This window comes from Callospermophilus lateralis, chromosome 6 (assembly GCF_048772815.1).
Source record: "Callospermophilus lateralis isolate mCalLat2 chromosome 6, mCalLat2.hap1, whole genome shotgun sequence".
NCBI classification, from domain to species: Eukaryota; Metazoa; Chordata; class Mammalia; order Rodentia; family Sciuridae; genus Callospermophilus; species Callospermophilus lateralis.
In genome coordinates this window covers 161,726,279-161,745,351 of record NC_135310.1, presented here as the reverse complement: position 1 = coordinate 161,745,351, position 19,073 = coordinate 161,726,279, and the positions used below count along the sequence as shown (strand labels likewise).

Genomic DNA, 19,073 nt, shown 5'->3' with positions numbered 1-19,073 from the left:
TGCATTCTTGAGAGAAAAGCTAGAAATTCTCTCAGTGTATAAATGACAACAACAGGTTGCTAGAAGACCTTTTAGGAGAGTATTTATTGACATAATCACCTTCCAGAGGCAGGGGGGACTCAGAACACTTGCTTAGATTTAAACTAAGAATGGTACATATATCCAAGTGGCTTTTGAAGAGACAGGAGGCATTCTGCGATGTTGGGTATAAAGAACTTTATCCAGCAATTTTAGGAAAAAATTATAAAACAGTGATCTCATGTAATGGAAAGGAGACCAGTTACAAAGCCATTGCAGAAAGTAGTGATGGCACTTTGGATTACAGCAGTGAACATTATGGGAACAAAGGTCAGAGGATAATGTATGTCTTGGAAAGAAAAAGTGACCTGCAAATGTAAATGTTAGAGACAGGCCAAGAAAAATAGAATACAACATGTTCATAAAAATCAGAAGCAATTCTAGCATAAATGTTAAATACAGAAGAAAGAAAGCAGATTTAAACAATTTCCAAAGCTAACAGAACATTGGAAACTTAAGAATGCAAATACAAAGAATATTAACTGAAGCCATGGGACAAAACTGGATAACAGAGAGCAGTTGTAAATCTAAAACATTGTTTCATTTGCTTTTACTTACTCCTCTGTTTTAAAATGGGTGAGGATGAGATTTCATTGAATAAGCCTGAATTCACTTTGGAAGAGCTATATTGTGGAGAATGCAGAGGAAGCGTTGTTTATTGGGCTGACTACTGATACTGATAGAAAGTTGGAAAGACAAGATGCAGGTTAATGGGACATGATTTGTTGTGGAAGAAAATCTGCTCAAGAATATTGCACAAATTACTAATTTAGAGAAAAAAAAACAGTGAACATTAGAATTCCTGCATATGTCAAGAAATAAGCTACATCTACAGGAGATTTTTTTTCTTTTGTCTTACTTGGCTCTGGTATTATTATCTACACAAAAATGAAATCATTTCTTGACTTCCCTCTGCCTTGGTTCTATAAGGCAGGAGTAAGAAAAATAGGGATGCTGTATTTTAAATGACCTAATTAATGGAAAACACTTAGGTTGATCCCTGACACATAGAACTTCTCTATAATCATTAGTCAATATATAATATCAAAGAAAATAACTCTGCAAGACCAAGGCATTCTGAGCATAGAAATAAAAGCAAAGCAAAACAAACAGTCTGGCTACAGGACCTCATCTGCATTAAAAGTATGTTAGTAGAGAAGCATTGGGTCTAACCTCTGTAGAAATATTACTTATCAGAAAAATTTAAAGAAGTTGGACATTACCCGAATAGTAGAAAAAATGTAGAACCACTTTCTTGAGATTAAAATATTTTAAAACATATTCCTAAATACAGTGTACAGTAATGAACATATGGGTAGTTTTCTAAATTTTCCAAATATTACCATAGCTTACAATAACATGTATTTTGTAATACTATAGATGTTAATATTAAATTTATTTTTCAAAATGTTATCGAAAAAATATAGTTGGAAATTTCTATTGCCATCAGTTCTTCTTTGAATGATTTGATGAGTAACACAATTTCTTGGTTCCCAATTGACACATTTTGTAAGACATTTTATCCTTTGATGTCAATTTTTCAGGAAAGAAAGGAGGGGAATGAAGAAAACCATGAATACAACAGAAAAAAATATTAGGATAATACTGTTGATTATCTGATGTTAGACGTGTCCCAAATTCAAAAGTGTTAAGGTGAAAAACAAAAAAAGAGTGGGACATGTATAGTAAACAGAATTTTTTAAAAAATTTATGTGGGGTTAGTGTGAATTTCCATAGTATCTGTGGCATCATTGTAGACTTAATTCTCGATTACAAATGAGAGAGAAAGGTGGGGGACAAAGAGAGAGAGAGAGGGTCACATTTGGAGGATTATTTGTATTTCCCCAAATTATTATGATTATTCCCAAATCCCTCTGTCACTGAATATTATATTCCACAATCCAAACAATCAACTGAAAGCTAAAGGGTTAGCTTTTATTTTACTTTCCCTCTCACATACTATATCCAAATAATGACAAGTTAAAAAAAAAAAAAAAACTTTCACTTCCTGAATCACCCCAGAGTCCAGTATTTTCTTTATCTCTTTCAGAACCATCAGCACTTCTCTCTCAGCTTTGCAACAGCTTCCTGCTGCTGTGTTCGGGAACATTCCTCCTCTCTGGTTTGTTCTATCTGTTTAAGTGGAAATATTTATGTGATTCTATTTTTCCTCATCTATAATCGCCCTGCTTCAAGGACTCTAGCATGGTGTCCTCACTGGGCTCCTGCCTACTGAATTCTCCAGCCTCCTCAACTCCACACATTTTCTCTAGCTCTTGATTGCAGGTATGCTCACTTCAATCCTTGACATCTATCCTTATTCATTTTCTCCCGAGGCCTTTAAGGTTGCTTTTCCCTCTCAATGGAATGTCCTTCCTGCCCCTCTTTTCCAAAAGTTCTTCCTCATCTATGAAGTCTTAATTTCTTTGCATTTTTTCTAGTAAGTTTTTTTTAATCTTTCTGACTTCATTTATTCTATGCTGTAACTGACACTGAGCATTCTTCATTAATATTCTTATTAAAAGTATAACTTGACAGTTGTTTGTACATTTGTATCATTAACAATTAATAAAATTTTACTAAGAGACTGTTTAGTCTTTAACTGTGGGTGTTAGATGTTAGCATCAACTTTAATATGTGGCATCATATCCAAAGCCTCTAGCAGTGTTGGCCATGTACTAATAACATTCTCTATAGTAGTCTGATCAGATAAATAAAACATTGTATGATTTAGGATAATAAAATGTGATGTAGTAACTTGGGATTATTAAAATACTGTATTTATGGAGAAAGTTATAACATTTAATATCTTAATTATAATCCTAAATGTCGTTTGAAGTACAGTCAGCCCTGAATACCTTCAGGTTATATACGAGTAGATTCAGTCAATGATGAGTTTGAAGAAATTTGAAAATAAATGCAATCGTCACTATACATGTACTTACCTTTATTCTAGACACTAGTTCCTAAACAATATTGAACATCCCAATAAAATATAACATCCCAATAAAATGTATCGGGATGTTATGATTAATGTAAAAATGACTGAAAGTATACCGGAGGATGTGCAGTAAGTCATATAAACACATAACACTATTGTACATAAAGAACTTGAAATTCAGCAGATTTTTCTGTGTATGGGGGGGGGATGGGCTTGGAGCCACCCTTACATGAACACAAAGGGACAACCATGCACTAAAACACAAGGAAAGGTGGCTGTTTTCCCATAAGGAAGACCATGGTTTTCTTTAATTGATAACAGAATAAATAAAACTGTACATCATTTATTTATTTAGGATGCTTAAGCTAAAAGCTGGCATTTTCAACCATGATTCTCAGATATTAACAGAGGTCATGAAAAGACTCAGCAAAAATTTAATTGAAAAATGTATCATAAAAGTATTTGTATCTGTAGTTTGGTGAAATCCCTAACTGATTTTCATTATTTGCATGTCTTTCTGTTCCTCTTCACATTTTCACTTAAAAACTTATATTCATATAGTCCCTATTAGCAAACTCTATTTACATTGGTATCCAAAATTTCAACAATAATTTCTTCTCTTTTTCAATGTTCTCTTTCAATCTAGTTCCAAAATTTTTGAAGTCCACACTCCTGCCTCTCCTCCCCCTCCTCTTTCTCCTCATTTTTTAGAAAGCATAAAGCTATGCCCTCTTGGTGAAGATAAGTACTTAGTAAAAGATGAGGCTTAAAAAATGTGACTAGATATTTTTTAAATTATTTGAAGAACACTGAATAGAGGTTGTATCTCTGAATAGTTATTTTATGCACTTACAAAACTTTCAGTCTTTCACAAGTATTCATGAGTTTGGATCACAACCAGAAATTAGATATTGAAGATTACTTTCTTTGAAAGGAATTTGAGCAGAATTATGAATGAAGAAGAAACTGTCTTTGCTGGATAATAAATTGGCTGTAACCATACTATACATTTTTCCCATCTCTTGTTATATAATACAAAATTATTTTTAAAAAACTTTTATATAATATGCTTAAATAATCAGATTTAGATTTAATTGTAATTAATTAGATTTAATTCTTTTAAAATGTTTTATTTTTTAGTTACAGATGGTCACAATGTCTTTATTTTACTTTATGTAGTGTTGAGTATTGAATCCAATGCCTCACGTGTGCTAGGAGAGCACTTTACCTCTGAGCCACAACCCCAGCCCAATTTAATTCTTTATTAATAATAAAGAATGTCATAATTATAGAGATTGAGTTAAAGGAAAGGAGAATCAAGAATTAATTTGAATTTTTTTTGAAAAAAAAAACAACTTTGGTCATTCAGTAAGGGGATTCAAGTGGTAGGTAGCTTTCAAACACTGTTACAGCTCTGAAACAATAGTCAATACATTTCCTATTATGGTTCCTCAAAAACTTCAAATTACTCATAATAAATGCCTTAGTATATGACAGAGAAACCTATCAAGAACCCCAGGAGGCTCCAGCTCATATGGCTGTAGCTTCTGTGTGTCTTCATTTCAAAGTGAACTCAGATGGTGTCAGGGCACAGAGCAGTGTAACCCTGGAGGCATCTCCAAGGAAACCTGATGCCTTACCATGAGTGGAGGGAGAGTGCGAAGCTGGCTTGTCACCAGTGAGGACAAACACTCCAACCTCGAAGTCCTGCTTCACTTCAGTAATGAATGAGTTTCTTTCTTTTACCAAGACATTCATAAGAATTACAGTTAAGTGTTAAGTAAACTTCTATTCCAATTTTGTTTGGCTTTTTAAAAGCAGCTTGTAATCCTGATAGAGTTGCCATAATTTTGATCCTACAACATAATTTGTGATTATTGTGTATTATTTAATTTGAATCCTATTGTGTAAAATCAATCCTTTAATATAAAAGAAAAAGAAGCCATAACACAATATTTGACCAATGATTTCATTATCATATTGGAAGTGAAAATCAGAGTTTAAAAAACTACAAAACATGATATAAAAATTGACTAAATAAGCTCTGTATACCAGGAAAATATATTTCACTTTCAAGATCAATATTGAAAGTTGATGCATATTTTTAACCATTAAAGTTATAATTACAGGGTCTAGGGTTGTGGCTCAGTGATAGAGCACATGCCTAGAATGTGTGAGGCACTGGGTTCGATTCTCAACATTGCATATAAGTGAATAAAATAAAGATCCATCAACAACTAATAATTTTTAAAATATTTTTATGAATTATATTAATAATAAATGCATGATGTATTTAGTGTAAAGCATAGTGTTTCTGCTGTATATATTTTAGATACATATAATGAATAAAAAAATAATCACAAACAAAATTTACTGATTTAGAAACACTAAATAAAAAATCACAAAATTTTTTTAAATGGGCATATTGAAAGGTAATGGAGATCCCACCATACAAAACAATTGAATCCTTCTTTTCCCAAATTCCAGTGAGCTTTTGGAAGGTTCCTGCCTTTTGAGATGATTATTGCATTTGTCTAAAGTACATTCTTTCTCCTTCCCTTCCTTCCTTCCTTTGTGATTTTCTAAATGTATTCAGATTTTTATTGGTGTATTAATATTATACATGAGAGTGGATTCACTGTTATATTTTTATTTAGCTTTCTATTCAGATGAACCATTTACTAGATGAAGCCTTTAGACTTTGGAATAGCCTTGCCTGTAATTACCACCTGTTCCAGTAAAAAGACTTTTATTTGTAAAGGTATTTATTATAGCAGACATTTGTGGCAAGTGCTTTTTTACTAGGGCTCATATTTGTACTCCAATCCCATTTTCCCATATTGGTGCTTTTGTATGTCTGCCTTTGCCCATCAACTTGCTTAATATTTTAGGTTCATAGTTTTCCAGGATTCTGGAATTTGATCTATTGCATTAACTTGCTTGCTAGTGACTGACTCCTTTTGTCCTTGATGACTTTCTTGATTTGTCCCATGGCTTGCCTTACCCTTGATCTTCAATCTTCACATTCCTCACTGTCTTGCTTTGAGTACAGGGTGCTGTGCAGCTCAATTCTTTATGTTCTTGACTCATTCAAAATCTACTTCTTTGCCCAGAGTTCATCCATTGTCCTTGGTTGGTGAGCCTTCTGGGTCCTGCAGTGTGGCAGAGCTTGCAGAAACCAGAGCCTAGATCTGCGAGTTTCTGGAAACCTTCAGGGACACTTCAAATCTACAGAGTAGAAACTATCCTGCCTCAGATCCACATGGCTAGATGGAAAGACACACAAACAAAATGAAAAAACAAGGGAATAAAGTGCTCCAAACAAACCAAGCTGCTCCCATAAGAGAACCCATCGAAGAAATGTCAGAGAAGGAGTTCAGGATGTATTTAGTAAAACTGTTCTACAACGTAAAGAATTATATAAGAGAGCAGGCACAGGAGTTAAGCAGTAAAATAACAGGTTCGCTTCAGGAGATGAAAGATCACTTCTGTAAAGATATATTAGAGGTCCTGAAAAGAAATAAAGAAGAAATCCTTGAAGTGAAGGAATCACTAAACCAACTTAAAAGTTCAATGGAAAGTATCACCAACAGACAAGACCATTTGGAAGATAGAAACTCAGGCAATGAAGACAAAATATATAATCTTGAAAATAAAGTTGACCCCACAGAGAAGATGATAAATTGCGTGACATTCCCTCACCCAGACACCATGCCTGAACAGCAACTGCTAAAGCCAACTGAGTGGAGCTACTGTGACTACTTCTGGGCTGATAAGAAGGATCCCCAAGGCAATGGCAAGTTGGCTGGGTTCGAACTGCTGCTCCAAAAGCAACTGAAAGGCAAACAAATGCAGAAAGAAATGTCTGAATTCACCCAAGAGAGGATAAAGATTGAAGAAAAATATGCAAAGAACTTGGCTAAGCTCTCTCAGAACTCCTCGGCTGCACAAGAGGAAGGCTCCTTGGGAGAAACCTGGGCCCAGGTGAAGAAGAGTCTGGCAGGTGAAGCAGACGTTCATCTCAAGTTCTCTGCCAAGCTTCACAGCGAGGTAGAGAAGCCCCTAATGAACTTTCATGAGAACTTCAAGAAAGACATGAAAGAGTGTGACCACCATTTCACTGACCTCCGCAAGCAGCTCGCGAGCCACTACATGTCAGTGGAGAAGGCCCAGAAAGCCCTCACAGAGTGGCAGAGAGACCTGGAGATGAAGACCCAGCAGCTGGAGATCAAGTTGACCAGCAAGAAAGAGGAGGACATCAAGAAGGCATGGAGAAAGTCCACACAGGCTGGCTATGACCTCATGCGCTGTGTGGACCTCTAGAACCAGGTCCAGTCCAAGTGGTTTGAAGAGATGGTGACCACCACTTTGGAGCTGGAGCAGCTGGAGGTGGAGAGGGTGGAGATGATCCGGCAACATCTGTGTCAGTACACACAGCTGTGGCATGAGACAGACATGTTCAACCAAAGCACAGTCGAGCCTGTGGACCAACTGCTTCGAAAAGTGGACCCGGCCAAAGACAGAGAGCTGTGGGTCAGAGAGCACAAAATGGCAACATTGGCCCCATGGACAGGGAGATCTAGACACACCTGTGTGGCCCCGGGTCCTGCCCAGGAGAGGGGCTGGGGGGTCCCATGGAGAGGGGGTGGGGGCTCCCGCTGGGTGAAGCTGCCCTCCCACCCACTCTCCTGTCCACTAAGGAGAGAGGAGAGAACTGGCAATTCCAGAAGGGTGATCTGGATGGCCCAGCTGGGGAATCCCAAATATTCCCAGGCCAAGAAGACAGACCTGCAACCCCGCCCTTGTCTCCATGACTGAAGCCCCCCCAAACCCTGTGCTGTGCTTGTTGCTCTCAGAACAAACTGAGGCTGGAACTTTGTGGTCCCTGCTGAGTTCTATAGGGGTAGCTGTTAGACCAGGACGCAAGAAAAGACCACTGACTCCAATTAAAATCAAATTAAAGCCAACTTATTATTTCGACTGGCCGGGCTGCTTCTCCCTCCAAAAATGGCGGGAACAAGACAGCAGCCCCACCTTTCCTACAGCCCAGCTTTATAACCCAGAAAGTTACACAAAGGGGGGTTACAGATAACAGAACTCTAACAAGCATCACACTAATGGTAGTTTACATTTTTTGCTGGCCCCAACATCAGAATTTATGAGGACCATTAGAGCCTCAGAGAGGGTCATTGGCCAGGGAAGGCCAATATTTATGAGGTGTCACTAAGTTTCAGAGAGGGCTGCTATCTGGTCAGAGAGGCAGGCATGGGTGAGTTCAAGGCACGTGCAGGCATTTCAAGCAGGTTCAGAATTTGCAGTAATTTATAGTAAAGCCAAAAATAGCTTTTCATGGCTTTGTGGCAAGATGGCTCCCAATTTTAATAAAAGATCAGGTTGGGTCTATCAGTAGCCGTCACACACTTGTGCCCTTGGATGCCCCAAAGCCCATACTCCAGCTGGTCCCTTTATCTCCGGGGCTTTGGAAGATCAGGGAAGGGCTGTCTCTGCCTCCAGGCCAATGTCAGGATCAGAATCATGGATAGAAGGTGCCATCAGCTCAGCCTGCACCTAGAATCCTTTATGGCCCTCTCTCTGTTTTTCTCATTGTGTTCTGGGTGTTCAAATCTGGCTTTTCTTGGCCACTTTTCATCCCCGTGGGTCTTGGGAAGGCCTGTTTTCTGTCTTCCCTGACCAACCCTGCCCAGAGAGGTCAGGATGGAGCTACCTCATTCGGCAAATTAGCCCCAAGTCAGAGCATTGAATCACGTTCCTATCAGACCAGGCATCCTCTCTGAAGTCTCTGGAAATCCCGATCCCTCCATTCCTCAGCTGCTTTCTCAAGGCAGTCCCCACCCCCACCCTGCCACCCCTGCCCAGTCTCACTAGAGGGAGCTTTCCAAAGTGCTCTGCCAGGGAGACCTCCTCCATCTGTGTGCATGTCCAAAACCTTTGAGAGATGGAGATGAGCCAGAAACCACATGGGGTCTGCTCCCATGGTGTTCTGTCTAACACTGGGCTATGCTGACCACTGCTTTCCCAGGCTGCCCACCAAGGACTTAATAGGGCAATGTCAGTCCCACATGGGAGACAGGTTAGGGCAAGTCTTTGTTGGACTCCATCTGCTTATGCATGATAGGGTTTGGACTGCTGTCCCTTGTGTGAGCATTGCAGACTCTCTTTGCTATCCAGGCGTGTCCTGCCACCTGGGACTCCAGCTCCTCTGAACTTTCCAGAGCCCTCGCTTGGTGCCAGCACCTCCTTTCCCTCTGTCCATCTTCCCTGGAGAAGCCTGAGCCAAGCGTGACTTGGGAAGCTTTTCATCACTACCCCTTGGTTCAGCCTGTCACGTTCTTTCTTGACTACGCAAACACCATCCCCTCCATCTTAGCCTAGAGAATCAGCCTGAGGGAGCTGGGAGAAAAAATTGACACAGTGAGCAAGGAACAGCTTCTAGCCAGAAACCCCTGCCCTGAAAGCCCACCTTTCTTCATCTTTCCCACTGATGGCTTTTGGCTTGGCCCTTCTGTCTCCCATGGGGGCAGAATTCTATGACCACAATTCATGGATCTTTTCCTCCGTTTTCCATTGCTAAGAATGGATGTTAATCTTGAATCTTTCAGCATCTCTTCCACTGAATTAGAATGGCTTTCTTATAGTTTATTTTAGAAAGATATATAATATACTAAAGCAAACCATAAAAAAAATCTACATCTTTAATCTTCTTACCTTAAAGAGAGTGGCTATAATAAAGTCATGTCCATATAAGTAAATTTTAAGGTGACATAACCTTCAAATTTTAGCAGTCCAGCATGTTGAAGGACAAATTGAAGTTCTGAGTTTAATATGTGAAAAAGCTTACACAATTAAAAAAATATATTTTTATGCTTCTGAATATTTTATGGTTTTGTTACTAGCTGGAAATGGGATGTATAAAATCATATAAAATATATTATCAGAAGGGGTGTATAAAATCAAATAGCTAAAAAAATTATACTCTGTAGTTCATGTGATATTCACTGATACTAGATGAATAAAACCAAGATTGTGTTTGCAAAATTTAAGAAATACTGAAGTCTATCAAAGTTAGATGAGTCTCTTTTATGTAGGTTTTCCCTAAACCGCAGGGCTGCCTAACATCTAGGGCCAGGAGCTAAAGGCATTGACCTCCACATCGCTAGACCTTAGCCAAGTTGGCAGCACCGAAGGAGTCCACATGCAACTGCTCCCTGGTTGCTCCTGTGGTGACTGTGTGCCACCCTGGCCCTGTGGCTCTGCACACTGGAAATGGACAGTGGAAAGTGGATATTGAGCAAGCTTCCTTATGGTGCAAATAGGTAATCCAAGTCCAGAAGGACCCAGTGGTAGGACTGAAGGAGAGGACAGCATGAATGCCCGATCTGCCTCATTCTTACCAGATGGGGTACATTTGGAAAATGTGGTTAATCAGTGTGCTCTTGGGGTTAGAGTGTGATAGGCCTAGAAGTGATAATGCACAGCAAGGAGCCTGAGGATCCCAGAGCCAGATCTCGGTTCCTACAAGCTTTCTCACATCAAAGGAATGGGGCTTCTTGGATAAAGGCCTGCAGCAGGAGATCCACTAGTGGTTCTGGTGTGTGTCAGTTTCCCCAGGGGATGGCAGAGCTTAAAGAGAAAAGCACACAGTAAAGAACCTTGCTCCGTGGAACACAGGAGGCACCGGACATGCTCTCATTGGCCAAAGCTGGAACAATTGGGCAATTGAATAACAAATGAAGTTATGGTGGATTGTAGCCAAGAGTCTAAATAAACAGTCTTAAGGCTATTTTGGTGTAAACAAATGACTGAATGAATAGGCAAGTGTGGGAAAAAGCCCCAATTCCCATGCCAAAGAATTCTCACAAGAATGCTTTGCCCTCAGTCATCCTGCCTGACATACCAGTGCTCAATGAAGGAATAAAAGAGTCACTTAGAGTTGAGATGTGCGACAGACACCTCAGTCAAGTGATCAGGGCCAACATCAGCATGGACCTCGTCTCAATTGTCTTCTCTCTCTCCCTGTTGCTCTCTCTCTGTCTGTCTCTGTCTCTCCCTCTTTTGGGACTATGGCCTCTGAGCCACCTCCAGCCCCTGAGTGACACTAATGCTGAAATGAAGAGTTCTAATTCTGAACTTGTGTCCAGAAGCTAAGCTTTGTGTTACATTGAACTTAGGCTTTTTATTTTTATTTTTTGGTACCAGGGATTGAACCCAGGGGCACTTCACCCCTGAGCCCCATCCACAGCCCATTTTATATTTTATTTAGAGACAGGGTCTTGCCAAGTTGTGAGGCTGGCCTCCAACTCTCGATCCTCCTGCCTCAGCCTCCTGAGCTGCTGGGATTATACATGTGTACAACCACACCTGGGTTTTACATTTAAAATTTTTCTCTCTATTGTTTTTTCTTCATTTCTCCTTTTCTTTTCCCTTTTCATTTTTTATTTTTCAGGGTCTCACTATGTTTCCCAAGCAGTCCTGAAACTCCTGGGTTCAAACCATCCTCTTGCCTCAGTATGCTGAGTAATTATGGCTACAGATGTGTGCTACCGTGCCTGGCTTACTTTTCCTTATTTAAATGTGTGCCAGTGATTTTATTTAACTCATTAATTAAACATATGAACCATATTCCAATAACTCAGGAGGCTGAGGCAGGAGGATCACAAGTTGGAGGCCAGCCTCAGCAACTTAGCCAGACCCTGAGCAACTCAGTGAGACCTTGTCTCTAAATAACATATAAAAGGGGCTGGGGATGGGGCTCAGGAGTTGAGGGCCAATGAATTTAATTACTGGTACCAAAAAGAATAAAAAATAAATGTGACCAGTAAGATATCACAACCTTTAAATACCTGAATATTAATTTAAGAACTTAAATTAAAAAAAAAAACACACCATTTTTCTGGGCTGGGGCAGGGACTCAGTGGTAGAGCACCCACCTAACATGTGTGAGGCCCTGGGTTCAATCCTTACCACCACATAAAAAATAAAAATAAAGGAATTGTGTCCATCTACAACTTAAAAAAAATTTTAAAAAACTCCATTTTGGTGAGACAAAAATCTGATAAATCTGGCCTTCACACAGTTGCTTGTGTTTCAATGGCTCAGTGGGAACTGAAATGCTTTAAAATTTGAAAAAGTAGAGGTCACTGGGCACATTTGATGGGAGTCGCCCCTGGAGTGGGGGGGTGGGGGACACAGCAGGGGCTTTTGATGGCAACAGATGAGGAGACATTTCTAGATCCTGCCACAGAATAAAGGGCAAGCCTTGGCCTCCCCTCAGACAGGAGCCTTCTGTCCCTGCACCTTTGAATTCCTGCAAAGCTGCAGAGGGAGGAAGAGAGGGTCATCTGTCCCCATCTGTGCTGCTCCCTTGATGTGATAAAGGTCCCTGTCAGGGACTTAGATACCAGAGCCAGCAGATGAAACCCATGTCCTTTGTGCTGTCATGGCCAGAAACAGCGCCTGCAGCACCTCTCCTGGCCACCAGCTGGGCCCATGGTCCACTGGGCCTTCCCCTGTCTACTTGTCACCACCGAGAAACTTCTAGACCAATATGAGTTGTCTTTTTTTTTTTGTACTGAAGCTTAAACCCCAGGGGTGCTTACCCATGGAGCCCCGTCCACAGCCCTTTTTAATATTTATTTAGAGACAGGGTCTTGCTGAGTTTCTCAGGACCTCACTAAGTTTCTGAGGCTGGCCTCCAACTTGTGGTCCTCCCGGCTCAGCCTCCCAAATTGCCAGGATTTTTAAAGACACAGACCACCATGCACGACTCTGCTTGATTCTTGTAGGTCAGAGGAAACCTCCAGGGGATCCCTCTGAGTTCAGGAGCCCCTCATCCTTCTCAGGGGAGCTGTGCTGGGCCTGTCTACCTCAGGCTTCCAAGTTGAGTGACATCAGGGACCCGCAGGAGGCAGAAGGATGGGCCTTGGTAGCAGCCGTAGGAAGTCCTCTCTCCTACAGGGGGGACAAGACATCCTGTCCATGATGGGCCAGTTGATGAAGCCAAAGAAGACAGAGATCACAGGGAGGATGCATGGCAAAGCCTGGGCCTGGAGCCAAGTTGAGGCCCTGCCTCTGACATGCTCTGGGCTCTGAGCACCCCCCACTGCACGGCTCTGAGTCTTCACTCCCTTTTGAAGCCATGGTCACACCGTGTGCTCTGGCCCCACTAAGGTCAGCATCAGCTTCCTTTGAGGTCTCAGAAAGGTGCCGACTTTGACACCAGGCAGTGGGTCCCACTTGCTCCTTTGTAAACTTTTTTTTTTTTTTTTTGATGCCGGTGATTGAACTCGGGGGCCCTCGACCACTGAGCCCCGACCCAGCACTTTTATTTTTTATTTAGAGACAGGGCCTGGCTGAGTTGCTTAGGCCCTTGCTAGGTTGCTGAGGCTGGCCTCCAACTTGTGATCCTCCTGCCTCAGCCTTCCCGGCTGCTGGGATGACAGGAGTGTGCCACTGCACCCGGTTCTTCCCCAATTTTATGTCCTTCTCAGGCCCATTACCACTTTACTCCCTGAAAACGTAAGTTCAACATGAATCCACTATTGCCTTGAGGCCTCGCAGCAGCCTAAGCTCCTCCATGAGTGGCCAAGAGCAGATCTGTCTCTGAACTTGGTTTTGACAGCCTTGCTTCATGGCTCTGGGCGAGGACAGGCCTCAGATCCCGGTTCTTTGGGAACAGCTCCATCCTGATGACAGGGGGCACTGGTGAGGGCTGGGACCTGAGGTGGGTCTGCCTTTCTGCAGAGGTTGGTGGTTCTGGAGCCAAGGCTGGGCCTGATCTGACCCTCCTTGCTCAGGTTTCCTGGGGAGAGGATTCTAACTGCACTGGATGGAAAGTTCATGAACCTGGGCATTGTCAGGCAGGGCCCCCAAAGCTGAGTCCAGTGGAGGAGAATCTGCATATGAAAATGCATCTCCCTGGGGCTCCCAAGTGGGGGGATCTCAGCATCAGGCTCAGGGCTAGATGGGGCAGCTCCTGGACACTGCACCCCACACAGCTCCACAGAAGGCTTTTTGTGGGATTTGGGGGCAATGATGCCTGTTTTCTTTTTTTTATATGAGGGTACAGGGATACAACTCAGGGGCTCTTGACCCCTGAGCCCCGTCCCCAGCCTTATTCTGTATTGTATTCAGAGACAGGGTCTCAACTGAATTGCTCAGGGCCTTAATAAGTTTCTGAGACTGGCCTCCAATTTGCGATCCTCCTGCCTCAACCTCCCAGGCTGCTGGGGTTATATGTGTGTGCCACCACACCTGGCATGATTCTTGTTTTCAAATGATGACACCAAACCTGGAATGGGTCCAGTACCCAGTCTGGGGTCAGAGAGCCAGTAGGAGAAGCAGGCTGCAGGGTTGGGTCTGGAGGGAATTGAGGTGGGGAGAAGAGAGCAGGTGACATTTCCCACACTGGTTGGGACCCTGTCCAAGGCGAGATCAACAAGGTGGTGAACAAGTACATCGATCAGGGAGTGTCCAAGCTGGTCCCCAGCGTGCCATTCGTGGACGAGATGAACATGCTGGCCATCGAAGGCTTCACCTCCCTGCACTGAGCTCTGGAATCTTCCATCGCCCCCATCGTGGTTTTTGCCTCCAACCGAGGCCACTGTGTTATCAGGTAGGTGCTGCCGGCTGTCCCTGCTCCCCAGGTCTGTCCCCACCCGTGACGTCACAGTCAGGATGGGACGAAGGGAGTGCATGTTGCCCCTGGGAGGAGACAGCAGGGGGACCAAAGGCCACAGCCGCCCTGTCCCTGATGGGCAGGGTCTCCTCGGGCCTCTGAGGCTCCACATTCCTGTGGGGAGCAAAGGCCTGAGGAGGTGAGGCCACTCTGGTGACCTGAGTGTCAGCTCCCTCACACTGGCTCCCAGAGGCCAGCAGAGCCCGCTTCATCTTTGATGAGGACACTGATTGACATCGCGCCTTATACCTTGTCATAGGTGGGAACACAGGTTTGTCTCTGAATTTGTTCTTCTTAGCTCCCCGTGACAGCAGCCTGCATCCTGCCATGTCACCTACACGGGGTGTGATTTTCATTCCTGTGGCTTGCCCTGCTGTGGGGTGTCCCTGGTTGTGTTCCTATGTGAACATGGGAAAGTGACGTCCATTCATTCCCCTGTCTCTCCCAGTCCCTCCCCTCCCTTCCTTTTGTCTCATCCAATGAAATTCTCTTCTCTTCTCCCCTATGGTGAGTCAGCATCTGCATGTCAGAGAGGACACTCAGCCTTTGGTTTTGGAATTGGCTTACTTACTCAGCATGATCCTCTCCAGCTCCATCCATTGACCTTCAGATGCCTTCATTTCATTCTTTATACCTGAGTAATATTCCACTGTGTATAGGGACCACAGTTTCTTTATCCGTCCATCTGCTGAGGGGCATCTATGCTGGTTCTGTAGCTTGGCTACTGTGAGTTGAGCTGCTCTAAACACTGAGGAGAATGCAGGTCTCTCCAGGAACAAAACCAGTAAGGACAGTAAGACCGTCCTGGAGACACAGTGGGGCCTCTGGCCCCTGCCTGGCCTCAACCTGCCTTTGAGAATAGGTGCTCCAGGCCGTGGGGACAGAATTCTGGTGCAGAATGGACACATCTTTAGCACAGTGGCCCTGCCACCTGTGCCACAGCTGGGTGACGTTCCTTGGCTCCTGAGCCCTCCCTGGGCCCCTGTGCTGAAAGCCTCCCTGCCTCCCCTCAGGCCCAGTGGCCAAAGTGGGCAGGTTGTGCCCTCGGGATTTTCTGTCTTCCTGGTTGAACAGGAGCTGGACCTGGGCCTGCTCAGTGCAGGTGGCAAGAGGGCCTCTTCCCCACCAGCAGCCAAAGGCTGAGGGGACAAGTCCCCGACAATGCATGCTGGAGTAGGAATCAGAAAAGGACCCTGTGGTCCAAGTGTCTCAGGACAGCTAGAGCCAGAAGTGACCCCCCATTTGCCTAGACTGGCTGCTGAGTGATGGACAGTGGGGAATTCAGTGGCTCTCCATGGAGAAGCCCCGTCTCAGGAGCTAGGGGACCACAGCACCAGACCACCCGCGGGTCCCTGCCACTGGCTGATCCCTTGCCCTTTGGATCTGAGCGAATGACCCAGGCTCATGGGCAGCATTTTGTGGTCCCCCCAAGTCCCCTGACGTGTCTGCACAAGATCAGGCGAAAGTGCCACCCGCAGCCTGGGGGGCAGCTGATGTCAGCCCGGCCAGCTGCTGGGGGAGCTCAGGGCACCATGGGTGGCATTGGGGGCTTGTGGCCCTGAGGCCACCACCTGGTACTCCAGGAGTCCCCTCACTGGGTCCCCTCGCTGGGTCCCCTCATTCTGGGGGCCTGTGCCTTGGGGCCTCCTGGTCCTGGCTGCCTTCCTGAGTGCCATCGGCTTGGGGATGGGGATCCTGTTGGCTGTAGCCAACAACTTCCAGTCCTTCGAAATCTTCGTCAAGGAGCCAAGTGAGGTGGGCAGCATGAGCACCCTGCTCTTCTGAGAGCCACGCCTATCTGAGGACCAGGGAGGATGCTGGGCAGTGCCTTGAAAGGCAGTGGTGGCCGGGCAGCAGTGCTGTGGTGCATGGGGACGTTGTTGTCTGGCTGACATCTGCCCCTCCTCTCCATTGTGGGGCCGCCACCCTGGGGGGAGGCTCCTCTCCTCCTTCTGGCTTTGGCAGCTGCAGGGATGGGGCGCGCTGTCCCCACTTTCTGTCTGACTTTGGTTTGGGCCTCCCCTCCCCCCTCAGTGATGTGTGCAAGTGACTTGATAAACGTTCAACACCAAGGAGAGGAGCCTTGGTTCTGGGGTTGACAACCAACTGTCCCAGACTAGAATCAGTGCTTCAAGGGGAATCAAACTTTCCTTTGCCTGAGGCAAGGCTTCGGCTCCAGTATTCCAATTTTGTTGGGCTAGTGACCCCACCCCTGGCGTACAAGGGTCACTCTAAGTCCACCTCTGCCCTCTCACACTGGGCCAATAGATAGTTTAGGGGTGGAAGACCTCCTGGGAATCGGACAAAAGGCGTGGAAAAAGCCTGTCCCAATGAACTCACATACCATGCTGCATCCAACTTCAGAGTGGGTCCCAGATACACACTCTGCAGCCCACCAGGACCTCAGGGAACCAGCTGTGAGCACTGCTGGGAGAAGGACTGGAGGAAAGGAAGGGGTGAAGGCCTGTGCGGGTGTTGGAAGTCCATCCCACCACGTCCCAGCAGTGTGACTTTGGGCATGGCACTGCACCTCTCTGTGCAGTCCGAGCATGGAAGCGCACAAGTTAAGTGCCTGGCACACAGCAAAGTGGAGCTGCCATGGCCAGCAGCGCCACCCCTCCACCTGGGAAACAGAGGCGGTAACTGGGTTCACTCCCGAGTGCGAGGTCTGACTGGCCAGGAGGACCAGCCCGCAGCCCAGTCTGCCCACCCCCTTGACCCTGAAGGATTAAAATCCAGGGGCTAGGCAGCTGTCTGGGTCTCACCTGGCTGGTGGGAGTTTGTGCGCCTGCGCCTGCATGGGCCTTGGACCCGGGCGCCTCAGCCCAGGTTTGGACCATGGAGAAAGTAGTGATCATAGCAGCTGAGAACTTTAATGACACCCCTGGGTCCTCACTACTGCCCTAAGAGGGTATTACTGTCCTCCCTATTCCACAGAGAAAAAATTGGCCTGCAAGGTTAAGCAATGGGCTCCGAGTGACACAGCTAGGAAGTGGCAGGAACCCACGTTGGAATCTGGGGTCCTCTGGTGCCCAAACCAGCACACTCCGTGACATCCCCCAGGCCCTGTACCTTCTTACACCAGAGGCACTGCCTCTTAGCCCCAGCCATCTCTCCCCACCCATCCCTGGCCCCAATGTTCACCAAGGTGAAAAGAGACAGGCCTAGGAGGTCATTTGCTACAATACCCCTGGTCTCAATAAAATTGTTATCAATAAAATATTTCAGCTTCATTGCACGAATTTCCTAAGGCCTCCCTGTGCCATTTCTTGGGCAAGAACCAGAAAACCATGAGATTGTATTGAATTCTATAATCTCCTTGGGTGATATTTTGCTGATACAAAATACGATGGAATGGCATACAGGATATAGAATACACATGACGTTAGGAGAAGACACGTGGAACTTCTTCCCAGGGGAAATCTTAAAAATTGTTTCTAACGAAGAGGGGCTAACATTTATTAAAGGCACATATTCTTCCAGTCATGGAGATGAAGAAACTAGCATAAGTGTTCATAGTTAGTCAGAATTTGAACCTGAGTCTGAGTTTGATCCTGTTCCACAGGACAGTGTAGGCTATTTCTTCTGGGTCAGCCTCTGTAAAATCATGAGCCTTGAAGGTCCAGTTTACCCCTTTGTTGGGGTCTACCTGGGCTAAGGCAGTTATATCTGTCAGCAAATGCAGGTCTACTCACCCTCCAAGATTGTCCACTCTCCAGGAAATGTTTTTACTGTATGAGCCAGAGCTTATGGGTCCCCTTCTAAATATCAACACAACTCAATCCACCAGCTGAAGGAGTGGGTAAGGAGGTGAAATCACATCAAAGGGGCCGCTACAAGGTGCCTACAACAGCTCCAAGTGCTGTCCACTCACTAACTCATTTAATTTGACAATGCTGTATCAGTGTTCACCAGAGAAACAGAACCAATAGGATATACATATAGGTATGTAAGAAGGAATTTATTATGGAATCTGTGAAATCCCACATTATACTGTCACCTGCCAGTTCGGTCCTTGGTTGTCACTTTTGCACTTTCTGTGCCTGTTTGATGGGAATGGGATTATCACAAGGGCTGGGAGGAGATGGCATTCAAATGCACTCTCTGCACTCTCTGTGAGATCCTTCAGTGCAAGGGCTGCTGTTATCAAGATAATGGAGCAACTTTGAGGACTTCAATTACTCCAGGGATTGGAGAATATCTTGGAGTAAAGCCCCCCAAAAGGGAAATCACCAAATGCCAGGTACTTCAGGTCTGTATTTCTGTCTTAGCTTAGAGGAAGACATGCTCTCTCTGGAACCAAAGGCAGGGCAGCAGAGAAGCTGCTGAGTCTCAAGTGTGTATATCCAAGTGTGTATA

The 19,073-nt window shown here is 44.6% G+C and overlaps 1 protein-coding gene and 1 pseudogene across 1 annotated transcript in view; both read left to right on the top strand.

The window, feature by feature from the left end:
• Positions 1-19,073, top strand: part of LOC143401644 (uncharacterized) — a 742,139-nt gene that overhangs the window by 174,348 nt on the left and 548,718 nt on the right. The gene's annotated exons all lie outside the window — the stretch shown is intronic.
• LOC143637759 (growth arrest-specific protein 7 pseudogene) lies at positions 6,380-7,602 on the top strand (annotated as a pseudogene).